The sequence below is a fragment of the Triticum dicoccoides genome, chromosome 4B (assembly GCF_002162155.2).
Source record: "Triticum dicoccoides isolate Atlit2015 ecotype Zavitan chromosome 4B, WEW_v2.0, whole genome shotgun sequence".
In the NCBI taxonomy this organism is placed as follows: Eukaryota; Viridiplantae; Streptophyta; class Magnoliopsida; order Poales; family Poaceae; genus Triticum; species Triticum dicoccoides.
In genome coordinates this window covers 21901799-21921747 of record NC_041387.1, presented here as the reverse complement: position 1 = coordinate 21921747, position 19949 = coordinate 21901799, and positions in this window count along the sequence as shown.

Here is a 19949-nt window from a genome sequence, read left to right as displayed (position 1 = left end):
TCAAACAGGCAAACAGGCAAGCAAAGCAAATAAGTACCAAAAAGAGACAACTCTCTCTCTCTCTCTCTCTCTCTCTCTCTCTCTCTCTCTCCGAAGCCTATGATCTATAACTTTATCCCCCTTTGGCAACAAGTTACCAAAAGGCTCGAAAATGCATAGTGTTATGCGTATCTCTAGGCTTGATCTTCGGGAGGTGGTGTTGAGATGGCTCCAAGGACGAATCTTCTGTAGATGTTGTTGGAGCTGGAGGGGTTTCCACTGGAGGGGCAACAGGAGTTGTAGGAGCTGTGGTTGCAGGTGCTTAAGTTGTAGCTCTAGTGTCTGTCACTCGCGCTGCTGCAGACCTCTGTGCTCTAGGAACCTTCTGGAACACCTGTGTAGTAGCTTTGCCCTTTCTCTCCTGAGCTTCTTCCTTGAGTTCTTCAACAGCTATCTGAATCTCAGTGACCTTCAAGTCGAGATCATAGAATTTTGTCTCTATTATCCTCTCCAAGCTCTCCTGGTTCTGAGTTAGGGTAGCTAGTCCTTTCTCAACCCTCGGGATTGATTGAATCAAAAACCCAAGCTGGTCTTGTTTGGTCTTGAGAAAGACTTCTGAAGCCTCTGCTGCACTTGGCATCTTTGCTGCTTTTGCTGCCCTGGCCTTCTCCTTCTTCTCATGAGCTGCAACTGAAGATGGATCATTAGCATCCAGGACAACTGTGTTGTCCTCAAACTCAGGCACCAAAGGAAGGTGTTCTTTGTCCAAAAGATACACTCCTTGCTTCATCTTGGAATTGATTAGCTCTTGGATGTGTGGAGCATATCCACAAGATTTCTTCTGGTCAGCTATTGTCCTTTTGATTGTCTCTACAATCAGGCTCATGGCCTTGAATTTCGGTGGCACAACATCAAACATCTGCAGCAAATTGATGGAATGGCCTTTGATCATCCTGTGATCTCCAGATTTGGGCAACAAAGTGTGCCTCAAGATAGTATTTATAGTGGCCAAACCAGATAGCAAATAGTACACTGATCCAAACTTGTGTGTTTCCAAGGCCTCACCTGGAATTTCCTTATACATATTGGCCATGGTGTTGTGATCCTTCTTCTTCTCAGCATACACATCTATTTGATGTCCTTCTTCTTCAGGGGCACTTATGAGCCTAGCCCGCTCATCAACAGTTGATTGGTGCCTCTGTCCTTCTGTCATCCACACAATTCTTCCATCTGGATAGAAATGAGCTGTTGAGTAGAATTACATAATGAGCTCATCGTTCCATTTGGTGAGCTTCTGACCAACAAAGTCATCAACATAATTACTTTGAAGCTTTCATGTACTCTTGGGAAATGATCAACATTAGCATCAATGAATTTCTAGTCCACCCATCTCATATCACTGACTATGGGCTTTGTGTCCAGCAATACTGTCTCATAGAAATCCTGTTGCTCTTTGGTGTGGAACCTGTAGTCCACTGCAGTCCTCCTCCTCACAGCATAAGGATCAGCTTGTCTCCACTTCCTGAGACAAGCATCCTTTCTTTCCTTCATGTTTTCAGCCACTGGGTGACTGTCATTATGGTCTGGAATCTTGGGCTTGAGCTTTCTAAGCACTTGGGCTTCAGCTTCATCAGCAGCTTCAGGCACTGGGGCCTTGTTCTTCTCTGTAGCAGGTATATTTCTGGTGCTTCTCTTTGGAGCTTGAACTAGAGCTTTGGGGGCTGTCTTGGGCTTTGAAGGAGCTACCCCAGACTAGACGGCATCCCCCATCAGCTTATGTGCCTTTGCAGGAGGTGCTTGAGCAGCAACCTCTTCTTCCTCTTCCATCATTGATGGATGTCCAATAACTCTTGCCATGGTTTTCTTTGCTCTTTCCTTCCCCTTTTTGTCATCTCCAGCAGCTTCACTTGGTTTTGCAGGAATTTGAGTTGAAGCTCTGGCTTTTAGCACTGGAGTTCTCCTGGCAGGTTCATTCTTGTGCATTCCAGGTTTTGTTGCAGCAGTAGTTCCATATTCCTTTTTCAGCACTTTCTTCTTGGAGCTAACTTCCTCCTTGGCAGCCACATAGTCCTCATCCTCTGAATCTGAGATTTTCTTCTTCTTTGTCCTTGTTACTGTATTGGGCAAGTTGCTTGGAGTGCTCCTGCTGCCTTCATCAGAGCTGCTAGAGGGACTAGTGCCCTCACTCATGTCCACTTGCTCTTCTGATCTGTTCTGGCTATCACTCTGGTCAGACATTCTCGCAAGTCAAAATAACAGCAGTCCCTGTGAATAGATATAAATGATGTAGAGTAGATGAGCATCACAAAGTGCAGAGTTTTTTGCAAAAGGAATGAGTCAAAAACTTAGTTTTAGTTTTCTACAAGAAGCATTTCGGAGCTACCGATTTGTAAAACTCGGTGACACCAAAGAAAATTTGGAGTATAAACATGTGGAATCGGTCAGACCGAGGCACAGTTCGGTGACTCAGAGTTTGCTAGGGTTTCACAAAGTCTTGGTATTGGTCACACCGATTAGCAATTTTCCGTCAGACCGAAAATCACTTGTGCTTTGGCCTAAGCCAAATCGGTGGAACTGATTCCTACAACTTGGTCGGTCCGAGATGAGTCCGGCAGAAACCTAACCCTAAATTTTCAATTCAAATCTAGTCTAATGGAGATTCTCTATGGATGGATCGATCTCATACGTGGGATAGAACATGGCATTGACCTTGTGCATAGAATCAGAAGTAAAAGGAGTGCACAAGGGTTTGAACTCATACCCTAGTTCGGTGATGAGTTAGCTACGGTGACAACGGCGGTGAAGAAATTCGTTGACGGCGGCGGAGACCAGTGGTGGGATATCGTTGGCGACAAGGTGACGATCCAGAGACTCAAGAGGCAGAGCAGGACACGCGCGGGCGATAGGGTTTGAAGTGATTTCCAAAAGTTGGCCTGTCAGTATTTATATCCTGTCACTGTCGGTGTGACTGAGTGGAACAACTCGGTGGCACCGAGACACAAAATTGCCAGCGGTTACTGCAACTCGGTGAGACCGAAAGGTTCTAATCGGTTGCATCGAGATTGAAACTTGATCAACCCAGTGAACTCGGTTTGACCGAAATGGATGTATCGGTTAGACGGAAGTGCATAGAGAGGTTTTGGAAGTTTTAAGTCTATGACAAAACGGGACTCCGAGTGCTCCTCACATAGAGGGTTTGAATTTGACTTAGATCAAACTTTTTGATGTAGCATGGATAGAGTTTGAGAAGAGAAAAAGCATAGATAGCTAGAGGGATTTCTTAGGCATTCTTGTCCATCCATTTGGCAAAAAGAAGAAAGCCAAACAATCATAACAACAAATGGATGTCCTCGAATGAATAAAATTATGCAATCAGCATGCTCACACAATAAAATAGCAGATGAAATATGTGGAAAAGCACGCATAATCACTCTAGCATCTATCAAGCAATTGGCGATGACTAGATCATCTATACATGAGTATATTGACTAAGGAGTAAAATGAGAACATTTGATCGTAGGTCATACTCATCGTTTAAGCACAAGTGGGGTTACCACTTTTACATAAAGCATTGTTGTGTTAAAAACATTAGAGTTACTTTAGCTCAATTCTTTAGAGTAAAGCTCCCCCTAGATGTGATATCCCCCCTAAGAGGGATCAAGTAACCTTGGGTTTTGTGGATGATGACTTCATGTAGATGTTGAAGATGTGGATGCTCATTGTTGATGTAGATCATCTAAAGCAATCCATTAGAGTGAGTTGCACTTTCAATACCTACACGGGTCAGTCCCACAAGGAACAAACAAGGAAATCCATAGACATAGAGTGAAGCACACAAACATGATGATGTCCATGAAAGCATTAGGTTACCTTGTCCGTTGTCTTACCAATCAAGAGGGTTTGTGACTCCTTTGAACTAGAGAAAGATGTGGAAGTTGTTTGCACTTGTCCTTGCCAAAATAAATATGAGTGAAGTATGTTGGCGGAGTCACCCTCAAGAACTCTCTAGTTCTTCTTCTTTGGGATCCACATCATCTTGATGGGAATCCTTGGAGTTGTAGATGTACTTGATGGAGTAGAACTTGATGTAGTCTTGGGAACCCACTTGACCAAGGCCTTCGGAGCATCTTCAAATGCATCAATCTCTTCTTGAAGCTTGTCCTTGCCTTTTAGCTTATGGTCTTGTGGTGGAAGATCATCCTGAGCTTGTGTCCCATTGAAGGAAGTAGGGTCATACTTCTCTTGTTGAGGAACAAACTTTGTCTTGGGGTATTGATCTTCTTCCCACTCAACTCCATTGGCATTGAACTTACATTCAAAACCAACACCTTCATTCTTCCTGTGCCTTCCTTGCTTGCGTACAATTTCCTCAAATTGCTTACTTCTGGCAAGGCTTTTGTAAACACATTTCTCTATAATTCCCTTCAATAAGCTATTTTCTTGCTCAAGTGTAACTTGGCTAAGAGAATCATTAGTAGAATCAAGAGAACTACTAGAAGCAACAATATTGGATTTAGCATGATTATTGTTACCACTAGAAGAAGAATCTTTCTTATTCTTGTTGCTGGATTTTACTTGTGGCATGTAAGTAGATAAGAGTAAACGCTTGGCAATGTAAGAATTTTTTTTTCCGAAGATCATCATTGATGGCCTTTAAGAACTCATGCTCTTGCTTAAGATTGAGCTTTTCGAAGCGTAACTTCTCATGAGTTTTTAAAAGTTATTGATGATCTTCTAAAGTAGTTTCATGAGCTAACTTAAGAGTGTTTAGTTCTTTAGTTAGATGCTCAATCTTCTCCTTATCATTGTCATTCATTTTGGCATGATTAATTGATGTTTCATCATAGTATTCATCACTAGAGTTGTCAACAAGAAAATCATCATCACCTAGCAAGTCATCTTCATCACTATTGAAATCACAATACTCGCACTACAAAAAAAAGACACATCCATGACAGTTTGGGCCAAACGAAAAAAATATGTCATACTTATGACACTTCTATGACGATAATTGTGACAAAACCCGGTATCATCATAGATGTGGTGGGATCCTACTTCTATGACAAAAAATCATGACAGAAAATGGGCTTTTCGTCCTGGGCGGGCCGGAGACGGAGCTGCATGACATTCTTTGGGCCGTCCATGATGGAAAAAACCGTGGTAGAAGCGAGGGCGAGGAAAATTTCGGGGAGTTCCCGGTTACGGTGCGTGGTCGTGGTCGGGGGGCTGAGCGATGCGCGTTTCTCTTGTACACGTACGCGCATGTGTGCGAGGCGTTGGGCTGTAACTGAACCCGAGTGAGGCGTTGGGCTCTAACTGAACCCGAGCAAGGCATTGTGCTCTAACTGAACCCGAGTGAGGTGTTGGGCTCTAACTGAACCCGAGCGATTGCACTAGCTACGTTACTGAACCCGAGTGATTCCTTCGCTACTGCTGCTAACTGAAGCCGAGCGATGATGCCTTTGGATGAACAGTGAGTGTTTGCTAGGGGGTTTGGATGAACAGTGAGCGTTGCTGGGGGGTTTGGATGAATAGTTCCCAGTGGGGGTGGATGAACAGGACCCCGTGGTGTTGCCTCTAGATGAACATGACCCCGATCGATCGAGCCGGTTGGGGCTGGATAAACAGGACCCCGTGGAGGGCTGGATCAATAGGATGACCCCGTGGAGGGCTGGATGAACAGGATGACCCCGTGGAGGGGTGGATGAACAGTACCCCGTGGAGGAGTGGTGAACAGGAGCTCGTGGAGAGGGCTGGTTGAACAGTAGCCGGTGGAGTAGCGCGCGGTGGAGGCTGGATGAACAGGAGCCCGTGGATGAACATTCGTAGGTGGAGGCTGGAGGAGGTCGACGGTGCATGAACAGTAGCCCATGGAGGCTGGAGGAGGTCGACGGTGGAGATGAACAGTATCTCGTGGAGTCCCATTTTGCGATACGCCACAACCTCCCGATGAACAGGACTCCCGTTTTGACCGTAGCGCTCCAACACAAGTCTGTTTCCTCCATTTTGCCGAACGCCACACCCCTCCCAATCAACAGGACCCTGTTTTGACCGTAGGAGGTCCAACAGAAGTCCGTTCCTCTGTTTTGCGGTACGCCAGACCCCTCCCGATGAACATGATCCTATTTCGAACGTGGTCGGTCAAACACAAGGCCGTTTTCTCTGTTCTGCAGTACGTCAGGCCTCGTTTCCATCGGCTGTTCCGTCCAAGCCCTCCCAATGAACACAACGACGCATTCCGTTGCGACTCAGCCGACTGGCTCCCCATGAACGCGACGACGAGGCAGTTTCTCCGTTCCGACCCAACCATGTACACAAGCTCTGGCCGTACGTATGCGCGAATAGGCGTTCGAGACCCCGCCCATATGTACGTATGTGGCCGTATTTTCTTTCTTGCACACTGGCCGTTGTACGTACGTGTACATGCTACGTGTGTGCCTCTAGTACGACACGTGCGCGCCTCTAGTACGACACGTGCGCGCCTCTACATCGACCAGTATGTACGTACACGTTCGCGACCAGAATGACAATGCTACGTACGCTTCGACCAGGTGGGTCCCGACTGTCAGCCACTTCCTTGCGTGCAAAGATGTAGCTGGTGGGCCCCAGCAGTCAGGAGGGCGAATCGTTTTTTTTGCCCGGACGCACTTCCTTGCGTGCGAAGATGTAGCTGGTGGGTCCCAGAAGTCAGGGGGGAAACGTTTTTTTCGCGAAATACAGTGGCCCATTTGGTGGGTCCCCATTGTCAGGTGGAGGAATAATTATTTTGCGTGTAATAAGGAGGCACTTCCTTGCGGCCACCGTGGACCCAGCTGTCAGCCTCTCCACATACAGTACTATTTCGATGGAAGTCGTTCCTTGACCACGCCGCGCCGAGAGCAACAGGGCGGTGGATGACGGCGAGGCCTAGGAAGGGGACGACACCGAGCCAGGGAAGACGCGAAAGTGGAAGCCCGCGCGGAGAGGAGTACGAGGGTTCACTGTTTCGGCTGCGGTGTGAGCCTGCCGTCACCGCAGGGCCTGGCCAGCGGTGGGAATAGTAGGGGGCGGTGAGGCCTCCGCGGCAACACAGCCGGCCACGGGAGGCAGGAGCATGCGGCACGACCGGCGCTGCTTTGGGCGGCTGTAGCACGAAGACCAGAGGTTGAAGAAGCACTACGGTCATTGGATGGACATCGTACGGTCACTGGAGCTAGAATCGTTCATATTGACTAAGTTGACAAAGCCCTCTGTCCCCGTCAACTTAGTAGGTCCACAAGTCAGCCTCCCACCAAGGTGGGTCCCAGCTAGCAGGGGAGTATTCGTTTTTTGTGCGTAATAAGGAGGCACTTCCGATGGGTCCGAGCTGACAGCGGGGGGAACGTTTTTTCGCCAAATACAGAGGCCCTTCTGGTGGGTCCTAGCTATCAGATGGAGGAATCATTATTTTGCGCGTAATAAGGAGGCATTTCCCTACATGGGTCCCTACTGTCAGCCTCTTCTGATGGTTGTTGTTTGTTCACTGATACGTCTCTGTCGTATCTATAATTTTTTATTGTTCCATGTCAATATTCTTCAACTTTCATATACTTTTGGCAACTTTTTATACTATTTTTGGGACTAACATATTGATCCAGTGCCTAGTGTCAGTTCCTGTATGTTGCGTGTTTTATGTTTCGCAGAAATCCAATATCAAACGGAATCCAAACGGGATAAAAATGGACGGAGAATTATTTTGGAATATTTGGGATTTTTCGGAGGAAGAATCAACGCGAAACGGTGTCCGAGGTGGCCACGAGACAGGGGGGCGCGCTCTCCCCCCTGGGCGCGCCCTGGACTCTCGTGGGCCACCCGTAAGGAGGTTGACGCTCTTCTTTTGCCGCAAGAAAGCTAATTTTACGAGAAAAATCTGGGCGAAAGATTCACCCCAATCGGAGTTACGGATCTCCAGATATAAAGGAAACGGTGAAGGGGCAGAAACATAGAACGCGGAAATAGAGAGATAGATCCAATATCGGAGGGGCTCTCGCCCCTTCCAAGCCATGGGAGCCAAGGACCAGAGGGGAAACCCTTCTCCCATCTAGGGAGGAGGTCAAGGAAGAAGAAGAAGAAGGGGGCCTCTCTCCCCCTTGCTTCCGGTGGCGCCGGAGTGCTGCCGGGGGCCTTCATCATCACCGCGATCTTCACCAACACTGCCGTCATCATCACCAACATCTCCATCACCTTCCCCCTTCTATATCCAGCTGTCCACTCTCGCGCAACCCACTGTACCCTCTACTTGAACATGCTGCTTTATGCTTCATATTATTTTCCAATGATGTGTTGCCATCCTATGATGTCTGAGTAGATTTTCGTTGTCCTATCAGTGATTGATGAATTGCTATGATTGGTTTGAGTTGCATGCTTTATTATTGGTGCTGTCCTATTTTGCCCTCCGTGTCGCACAAGCGTGAGGGATTCCCGCTGTAGGGTGTTGCAATGCGTTCATGATTCCTTATAGTGGGTTGCGTGAGTGACTGAAACACAAACCCGAGTAAGGGGATTGTTGCGTATGGGATAAAGGGGACTTGATACTTTAATGCTATGGTTGGGTTTTACCTTAATGAACTTTAGTAGTTGTGGATGCTTGCTAGAGTTCCAATCATAAGTGCATATGATCCAAGAAGAGAAAGTATGTTAGCTTATGCCTCTCCCTCAAATGGAATTGCAATAGTGATTACCGGTCTAGTAACATAGTCAATTGCTTAGGGACAATTTCACAACTCCTACCACCACTTTTCCACACTCGCTATATTTACTTTATTGCATCTTTATCTAAACAGCCCCTACTTTTTATTTATGTGCTCTTTATTATCTTGCAAACCTATCCAACAAGACCTACAAAGTACTTCTAGTTTCATACTTGTTCTAGGTAAAGTGAACACTAAGCGTGCGTAGAGTCGTATCAGTGGCAGATAGGACTTGAGAGAATATTTGTTATACCTTTAGCTCCTTGTTGGGTTCGACACTCTTACTTATTGAAAGAGGCTACAACTATCCCGTATACTTGCAGGTTATCAAGACCTTTTTCTGGCGCCGTTGCCGGGAATCATAGCGTGCGGTGAATATTCTCGTGTGTGCTTGTTTGCTTTATCACTAAGTAATTTTTATTTGCTGTTCTTAGTTGTTCTCTATCTTTAGTTATGGATATGGAACACAAAATACCAAAAAAATTAGAGGTACTTGCTACTCATGTAGATGGGGTAACTCCTAAAACCCTCGATTCTCATTACGTGAAAGATATTATGTACTATTTTGATAATCCCGAGAAAACCCCATTCAACTTTATAATGGGAGACACGTTGGATCAACATGAATACTTTAGGGATTATTGCTCGACACAAAAATGGAACTATTATGGGTTCAATTTATTATGTTGCGTTGGTATGCCTGGGATCTATGCTTGAGATATGATATTACTTCTTGCTCTAGGATGAAGGCTCCACACCTTCCCTTTTCATGCAAATTTAATGATAATGATACCTTAGCTTCTTATGCTAATGGTATATATGATTACTATCATGTTGAACAAATAGAAGAATTTGTTGCTTTTATGGGTGCTTATGAGATTGAATCTATGTTTAAAGCGTTTGACGATTTTGATGATTCAGTTTATAGGCCTGAAAATATTGCTATACTTAGATATTGCTATGAAAATTATGAATACAATTACTATATTAATGCTTTTATGAAGAAAGTCTCCGCTGTCCAAGAAGAGATTAATATTTTGTAGGAAGCTATGGAAGAAGAAATTGATGAAACTATGAGCTCATTGGATGAAAAAGATGATGAGGAGAGCGAAGAACAAAAGGAGGAAGAGCGTATTAGCTACCCGTGCCCACCTTCTAATGAGAGTAACCCTCCAAATCAATCATTATTTAATTCCCTTCGTGCTTACCGAAGGATGATTGCTATGATGATTGCTATGATCCCTTGAATTTGTTTGAAATATCCCTTTTTGATGATGCTTGATATGCTTGTGTCCAAGATGCCAATATGAATTATGCTTATGGAGATGAACTTGCTATAGTTCCTTATGTTAAACATGAAATTGTTGCTATTGCACCCACGCATGATAGTCCTATTATCTTTCTGAATTCTCCGTACTACACTATATCAGAGAAGTTTGTGCTTATCAAGGATTATATTGATGGGTTGCCTTTTACCATTGCACATGATGATTTTGATGAATATAATATGCATGTGCTTGCTGCTCCTACTTGCAATTATTATGAGAGAGGAACTTTATCTCCACCTCTCTATGTTTCCAATACGATAGAATTGCAAGAAACTGTTTATACTATGCATTGGCCTTTACTTTGTGTGCATGAATTATTCTTTTATGACATGCCGATGCATAGGAAGAGAGTTAGACTTCATTGTTTCATGATATATGTTACTTTGTGCTCACTATTAAATCACAAATCATTGTTAATTAAAATTGGCTTTGATATACCTTGGGATCCGGGTGGATTCATTACTTGAGCACTATATGCCTAGCTTAATGGCTTTAAAGAAAGCGCTACCAGGGAGACAACCCAGAAGTTTTAGAGAGTCATTTATTTCTGTTGAGTGCTTTCATATAGTTTAAAAACAAAAAGAATAAAGAGGGGAACCTAAAACTTTTCAGAAAGGAAAGTGAAAGTGAGAAAGACAAGCATTGTTGAAGTGGGAGCTAGCCTTGAACTTTGTTCATCCTCACGGAAACTTTGTGAATCTTGATTACAGAAACTTTTCATCAAAAATAATTATCCCCTTGTACAATTCCATTTTATTATAAAAATAATGTGCCAAGGTTTGCCTTTAGGATGTTTACAATGCTTGTTGGTTTGTACGATGCAGGACAGAAACTTTGGCTGTAGTGGGCGATTTTACATTTTTAACTGGAACGTCAATTGGTTCTGATTCCTTTTGCACTGTCTTTATATACAACTTTTTTATTTTTCCTAATTTTGGTAGAATTTTTGGGGTACCAGAAGTATGGTGGATGTTCAGATTGCTACAGAATGTTCTGTTTTTGACAGATTCTGTTTTTGATGCATAGTTTGCTTGTTTTGTTGAATCTATCAATTTATATCAGTGGATTAAGCCATGAAAAAGCTATATTACAGTAGACACAATGCAAAAACAAAATATGAATTGGTTTGCAACAGTACTTAGAGTGGTGATTTGCTTTATTATACTAACGGATCTTACCGAGTTTTCTGCTGAAGTTTTGTGTGGATGTAGTGTCTAATCGAGGATGTCTCGATATAAGGAAAAGGAAGAGAGGAAAGAGCTCAAGCTTGGGGATGCCCGAGGCACCCCAAGTAAATATTCAAGGAGACTCAAGCTTCTAAGCTTGGGGATTCCCCGGAAGGCATCCCCTCTTTCTTCAACAAGTATCGGTATGTTTTCGAATTTGTTTCGTTCATGCATTATGTGCAAGTCTTGGAGCGTCTTTTGCATTTAGTTTTAGTTTTTATTTTATGCACCATGCTGGTATGATATAGTCCTTGGTTTATTTATAGAATGCTCTTTTCACTTCACTTAAATCTTTTGAGTATGGCTTTATAGAAAGCTTCATGTGGTTCACTTATATCATTTGAAGTCTAGATTGCCTATTCCTCTTCACATAGAAAACCGCCATTTGTAGAATGCTCTTTTGCTTCACTTATATTTGTTAGAGTGGGGGCATATCTTCTGTAGAAAGAATTAAACTCCGTTCCTTCATTTATATCTATTTAGAGAGATGACAGGAATTGGTCATTCACATGGTTAGTCATAAAATCCTACATAAACTCGTAGATCGCTGAATATGATATGTTTGATTCCTTGCAATAGTTTTGCGATATAAAGATGGTGATTTTAGAGTTATGCTAGTGGGTGGTTGTGGATTGTAGAGACACTTGTATTGAGGTTTGCAAGTCCCGTAACATGCACGTATGGTAACCGTTGTGTGACAAATTTGAAGCATGGGGTGTTTCTTTGATTGTCTTCCTTATGAGTGGCAGTCGGGGACGAGCGATAGTCTTTTCCTACCAATCTATCCCCCTTGGGGCATGCGTAGTAGTACTTTGCTTCGAGGGCTAATAAACTTTTGCAATAAGTATATGAGTTCTTTATGACTAATGTGAGTCCATGGATTATACGCACTTTTACCTTTCCATCATTGCTAGCCTCTTCGGTACCGTGCATTGCCCTTTCTCACCTTGAGAGTTGGTGCAAACTTTGCCGGTGCATCCAAACCCCGTGATACGATACGCTCTATCACACATAAACCTCATTATATCTTCCTCAAAACAGCCACCATACCTACCTATCATGGCATTTCCATAGCCATTCCGAGATATATTGCCATGCAACTTCCATCATCATCATATACATGACTTGATCATTTATTGTCATATTGCTTTGCATGATCGTAAGATAGCTAGCATGATGTTTTCATGGCTTGTCCATTTTTTGATGTCATTGCTACGCTAGATCATTGCACATCTCGGTACACTGCCAAAGGCATTCATATAGAGTCATATCTTTGTTCTAGTATCGAGTTGTAATATTGCAAAAGTTGTAATATCTTTGCATGATCACCAAAGGCAACGAAACAGAGGAACTCTCAATGAAAGCACCAATGTCCGTGTCAAAACCGGCGGATCTCGGGTAGGGGGTCCCGAACTGTGCGTCTAGGCGGATGGTAACAGGAGACAAGGGACACAATGTTTTTACCCAGGTTCGGGCCCTCTCGATGGAGGTAAAACCCTACTCCTGCTCGATTAATATTGATGATATGGGTAATACAAGAGTAGATCTACCACGAAATCGGAGTGGCTAAACCCTAGAATCTAGCCTATGGTATGATTGTTGTTCGTCCTACGGACTAAAACTCTTCGGTTTATATAGACACCGGAGAGGGCTAGGGTTACACAGAGTCGGTTACAATGGGAGGAGATCTTCATATCGTATCGCCAAGCTTGCCTTCCACGCCAAGGAAAGTCCCATCCGGACACGGGACGGAGTCTTCAATCTTGTATCTTCATAGTCCGGGAGTCCGGCCAAAGGTCTTAGTCCGGCCATCCGGACACCCCCTAATCCAGGACTCCCTCAGCGACCATGGGAGACAACACATGCTTCCTTAGTAGTAACATCAGCAGTGGGTTGTATACAGACAAGAAGGGGTGATCCATCAGAATAAGTTGCCAGGCGCCACTGAGTATATGGGCCCTGCTCGTCCTCATGCTCGTGATCATCACCATCGTCATCTCCCCCTTGGTTATAAAAATTTTCAAGTATAGGTGGTGGAATGTTCACAGGACCTTGGAAACACAAGAAGAAGGTTGAATTAGTAAGGTTGGTCATAGTGGGGAGTAACTTAGACTAGTAACATGCATGTTACTAGTCTATGTCACTACCTCTATAGTGCATAGTATCATAAATTAGTATCATAGGTGGTCTCGTTTATTGCCATGCATGAGACATAGTAGCATCACATTTATTATGTTATGGTATCTACCTATGTTACTATAACCATCTCTCTCTTCTTTAATTGACTGCCACATAAGCATGTTTGCGAGTCCTAAGTGCATGATACTACTTACTATGTTACCCCCACTGTGGCCAGCCTAAAGGGAAACTAGCTAACCCGCATGCATGTGGATGAAACAATTATAATTATGGTAGAAGACAAACGTACCGAAACTACGAGGATGCCATGCAAAAACAGTGCCATGAGTGGTGGAAGCAAACACAAGACCTTCGTATTGAATTGCATCACAGTACACATCCGTGTATAGAAACTGATTTTTGAGCAATATCCATCGAGTCGAACCACGAAGGACGGCAACAAGCTTGTCGAAGATAGCAACAACTTCATAGTTCTTGTAATTCCAAGAGCGGTTGGGAACTCGACAAATTGCTATCTTCCGTAGAAGACAGTCGCCATGATCGTATTTGAACGTGCGTAGAATACTGGTGTGCTCAACCTCTGGGCAGTCTGCTGAGATTTTTGGAAGTGGAACCCGGTGACGAGTGTACACATTCACAAGTTCCCACACGCAGTTGTACCCAATATAAACAACCCAATCTCCATTTGCGCCTGCCCAAGCCTTACCCTCAAGCGTTGGCACTTAACATAACACGTATCATTATCAAGCGGCATCAAATTGCACAAGGCGAGGCCTCCGTCATCCCCGCTCCAGTCAGCAGGGTCACAACGAAGAAGATAGGGGAGATCAAACCTCTCCTGGACCCTTGGGTTCCTTGTAATGATGTTATTAGTTGAGTCGAGAATGGTCTTGAACGAACCTGCCATGTTAGCCAAGGTGATGATGTTGCACCGATCAATGAGTTCCTCCACCATGTCATGTTTCAGATCGGGGCAAGAATAACGGGGTCGTTTCCGGCCTGTTCCCTCCATGGAGAAGACGATCGAAGAATGGCAGAAGGAAGGGTGAAGGCAAATGGAGGAGGGAGGAAGAGCGTGCGACAACAGTTCCAAATCGATAGGGAAAGGCGAAGAGTCGGTGGAAGGTTGCCAGTTTGCCACGGTACACAAAGAGGCGTCCCGGTCTACACGTCCGTTCGGAAATACTAGTAGAAAAGGACTCTCGTCGTCTCACTGACATGTTGGAACGGGACAACATGTCAACGAAATATGGTGTGTAATTTCTCGTGCAAAATGCGATCTGGCCGCGTTGGCCCGAGGTGCCACATTAGTTATCGACCTTTATTTTTTTAACATACAATCTGAATGGATAGCTCCTGTGGTCATCACACGTGAGCGGATATATAGGTGGGCTAGGTGCGCAGGCGGTTGAGCAGGTAGCAAGAATCTTAGTGCTAAAAGAGTTGATCCAATGCCTGGTTTTGTTTAAATTTTCCAGCTATGACCATTGGATAGAGTGAATCAATGGCTTACGTTCAAAGTTATTCTCATACTATAGAATTTTTGATTCAGTTGCTGTGCTGCTACCGTCTAATATTCGCGTGTGGTTGTTTCTAGAGTAAAAAAAGGAGGTACTAGTACTTACTGTGGGAAAGGTGAAGTGATGGTTGATTCGCTTGAGCAACTTATTATACTGTGGGAATATGGGAGTACCAGTGGATTCAAAGAATAGAGAAATGATGGTTGCTTCGTTCGAGCAACTTACTGTGGCGAAGGTGGGGCTCTGTGATTTGACTGCTCACTAGTCATTACTACTACGGCGCAATGACCGGGGTGAATCTTTCCCTGTAGTTGTGTTGTGCACTCAATATTGCTGCATTGCAGGTGGAGCCGGATGAAGGATGTCCAACATGTCGGCGAAACGAAGTTGAATTGTTTCTGGCATTGCTATCAATCCTTCGGGATTTGATTATATGTATGCATAATTTTAATGAAATTGTACTGTGATGCTATGAAGGTTTCAACTTTGGTTCCCGTAGGAAAAAAGGTTTCAACTTAGGATTCATGTGTCTTGCCTCAAGATTATCTCGTTACAACATTCCATCAAATAAAAATGAAACTGCCATGGCTGCTAATGCATCTCAATGGTTCGCAGATCAGCACTAATATTCACATCACAACTGAAGACAAAGTTGTGAGAAGGTGTACAAATAAAGAAAAATATATAATTGATCGATGTTGTTCGTAGGCATGGCTCCATTTCCTTGGCACAGTGTTCATTGCTTGGCAGCTACTTTTACCCAGCTCTGTAGCCAAAAAAGAGGTGTATGGAGGACACCACATTTTGTGCAGCTCCACTAAAATCGGGTGGACCATCCCTGTTTGCAAAGATATCCAGTCACTGTGATTACAATAATAGTGGAACTAGATGATGAAACATAACACACACAAATAGAAGCCGATCACCTCTACGATCTCTCTTTAGGACTAACTTCTTGTTGGAGAAGATTAGGCACAGAGTTGGATGAGGAGGATAGCAAAACCAATCTCCCTTTCTACAGTCCCACGAAAATGTAAAAATGTTGCCCGTGTGACATTTTGGCGGAACTACACAAAACACTCTTAAGAAAAAAGTGATTTCTGTAGTTCACCAAAAGGTCGCAATAGCAACGAGGTGAAAATGGATAGCCCTGTTTGCAAAAGGAGGTAGAAAGGAAACAATTACGGCCCAATAAGACGAGTTGGAGACACATACGCCAACAAAAAAGAAGCATATTCCATGTAATAAAGTAAAGATAGCACATGGTGGTTTATCAAAAATGGTTTGAGGACGAGATTGCAAGATGGAAAGTACACCGGCCGAGATACGATTTAAGCAAACTAAAGAAGATCCACATGCAGCAACATGGGAAGATGGGCAGTGGAGCAAGGCCGAAGGAAGCTGTACCTAAAGGTCGTCAGGATGTTACTAGGAGGGCGCCGGCGGCCTGGATCTGCCCATACTGCGGCAGCGAGCAAGTGGTGAAGGCCCTACCGCGCTGGAGCTTGGTTATAGAGAACGGCGGGTACCGCAGATCGGGAAGTGCTGCCTCAACACCGTCAAATGGAGAGACGATGCACATCCTCCCTTTCAGCCGGCGGACGGGATGCGGCCGGATCACTGACCAACGCTAACAGAGAGAGGCCAGCGCCGCCTTGTGTGAGATGTTGTGACGAGAGACAAACCCATTTTTCCATTTTCCCCACAGCAATCGTTTTATATTATGTACGTGACATTGAGGAATATATAACTTTATTTAATACTAACGTGTCAAGTCGAACTTTGTTCCATCTAGGCGTGGTACCGGACCCTCCTTCGAGTAAACAACCGCTATACGCATCAAATTATCACGTGGGCTGCCTTCTTGTACAGAAACGAACTCCACCGTGTACCCGCACGGTTGTGGCCGGGAACGAGACGTGAGTACGTGTGTCGTGCGTGCACCTCTTCCTTAGGTGCAGGTACGTACGTGGGTGGGTGTGAGAGAGATGGTTTGTGCAAAACAGAGGCAATGTGTTGATGATATCTCAAACAAAAAAACATAACATATGCAATGTGTGTGAAACGGAGTCATCGACGTGAGATATCGATAGAATTGAAAACAGGGATGAAGTGTGTGGTTGCGCGATCGATAAAGAGTGTCATCGAATTTGTGTTTGCCCACGTCAAAGATACAGGGCGGCTAGCCTACTGGAATTTGAGAGGGCAGAGGAGCAGTTTTTCTCCGTGGCATGGATACCTACCTACAACGTTCGACTATCAGTGTGTGGGGGGGAGGGGGTAGAGAATGATCGACTAGTATATGTGTGGGGAAGGAGAGAGACCTAGCTATGCATTGAGGGAGATCGATCGGCATCCATGGATATGTGTAGCAAAGGAATAAGGTTGGGAGAAAGACAAAGGTAGAGTGTCAGAGGGTTGGTGGTGGAGTGGCGTCTCACAAATGGTGGGAGAGGCCCGCTAGACAAATGGAGGGTACGAGTGCAATATCAAAAGAGAGGGCGGGGGATGTCTGTCTGTCTATGCATGTGTGTGTGAGAGAGACGGGTCAGGAGGTATGCAAGGATGATGAGGGGAGACAATATGGTTGTGGTAAGCATACATAACTACATAGGAAGATCAACTATCGTGTGTCCGAGAAAGGGAGAGACATAACTAGCGAGGTAAGTGTATTGGTGCGTGGGGAAAATGAATTATAGTCGACCTGGCTATATGTAGGGAGATCAGTACGTATACACGCCTGTATGTCTTAGAAGCGAATAAGATCCGGAGAGACAGACAGGGGGAGAGGGGTGCGGCTAGGAGGTGGTACAAGAGGCCTACCATGTCGAGGGGGGAGGAGTGTGCGAGTATGAGATCAATGAAAAGAGGGGATGGAGTGTGCACCTGCATGGAACCATATTGTACATAGGAGGGCATGGATGGTGAGAAGAGAAGAGGGGAAGTATATATGTGTTTGTGGAAGCCACACTTGGCTAGAGAGGTATATCGACCGGTGTGTGCCAGAAAGAAGGAGTCGGGGGCCTACACACACCATGGGTGGACGACCTAAAGAGAAATAACAAACATGCGCAATGGAGGGGACGTTAAGGATGGGTGAGAGGGGAGCGGGCGTGTGCATGCATGATAGAAAGTTAGCGCTAGCTAGCTACAAATAGAAGAGGATCGTGAAGGTGTAAAAGATGAACAAAGATCATAATTCATAATAAAAAAGTGGATACAGATACTTGAAGAAGATATCATAATGTAGAACATTGATTATAATTTGGGCTAATGTGTGGCTTTTGCAGCTCAGGTCTAAATACTTGTCATAATGTAGGGGCGGGGCACTATACTTTGTGTGATAAACACGGTGTACGTATGGAACATGGTTTAGATTATGAATATATAGTTGGTACATCAAATGTACTATTATTTGGAATCAACATCAAGTGTATTCAAAAAATAGAATTCGAGTTCATGTAGTACACATAGTTCATATCTATCTCTATAGTAATCATGTGGTGTGTTATTAAGGTAATACACGAATGATGGTTGAAGTTGGCAACAATCATGATTGTAGATTCTTATTGAAATAGAGAAACGAATTCAACTTCAGTTCGAATTGCAGTGGTAGTATAGACATTTGGAATGCACTAAAATGTTGGTATGAGTAGGTTACATGCATTATACAGCAAGCGAAAAAGTTTAATTGGACATAACATGGATTCATACTCCCTCCTTCCATCTATATAGGGCATAATGCATTTTTAAGACCACCTTTGACTATTGACAACATTAATAGTACATGACATGCACAATGTGAAAATTATATCATTGAAAGCTCCTTTCACACACAAATTTAACGGTGTGCTTTGTGTAAGTTGCATGTCATATCTTATTGCTCTAATATTTGGTCAAAGTTAGCATCAAAAAACGCATTAGGCCCTATTTAGATGGAAGGAGAGAGTAGCTTTGAATAGCATTTGTATAGTAAAACGGGGCTAGACTCTCTCTTTGTGTGGTGTGAACAGTTTTATTTTTTTGTTTTCTTTTTGGTTGAGGGAAGTGCAAATTGATTTGGTATATACAAGTACAATATTACACGTTAGGCTTGTCCCTAAAATTCAACCCGCGCCTTGTTATATCCCGAAAATTCAGATATCGTGCTCCGAAAACTGGCGCCTTCACAACCCGCGCCTTGCTATCCCGAAATTACAACGCGCGCGAAAACTCCCTCCAGCTGCCAAATCCCGACAGGTGAAATCCCCCTTCTAACCCTGAGCCGAAAGGGCCACTAGTAAAAATCGGTGGGGGGTACTTTTGTAACACATCCTACATTTTGGACAAGCGCGTCCCTAAATCATGGTTCAGCCCCTCCCACCACCTCCTTTTCGCCATTCGAAATCCGAGGCCGCCATAACCTATCCGCTCCAGCCGCGAAACCCCACCCTCCTCCATCCGCCACCTCACCGCTACCCAGCCGGAGCCTCTTCCCCGACGACATCGTCCACCGCAACAGCTCGACGTCCCTCGTCCACCTCCCCGGATGAGGATCCTTCGTCCCGCCTGTTCAGCCGCCCCGTCCTCCACCTCCAAGGAGCTGCTCTAACGATCGCCTCGTATATCGCAGTTGCTCCATCCCCACAGCGCCGCCTTAACCTGCTCCACCGGAACTGCAGCATCCTCATCGACTCCTCGGATGAAGCCGAGGCCTACTCGGCGCCACCAAAGAGGTTGTACACTCATCGCATCGCACCTTCTCCTTAACTCGACCTCCCGGCGTCGATGGTGCTCCATCTTGCACCCCCATGGAGCGACTAGCTTGAAGCCGGCGTCGCGGGCGACATCTCCATGGCGGCTCTCCCCTAGTGCGAGGACCCTTCGGTGGCGGCGTCCATACCAGCCGGATCTGCTGCTGCTGCTTCGGCTCTCGCTCGCCCAGCTGCTGCTGCTGCTCCGGCTCTTGCTCGCTCGCTCGTTCTCGCTGCTGCTTCTGCTCTCCCCCTCGCTCGTGCTACTGCTCTGCTCTGATTTAGCTACACTTCAGTCGACTAAATCAACTTCTGG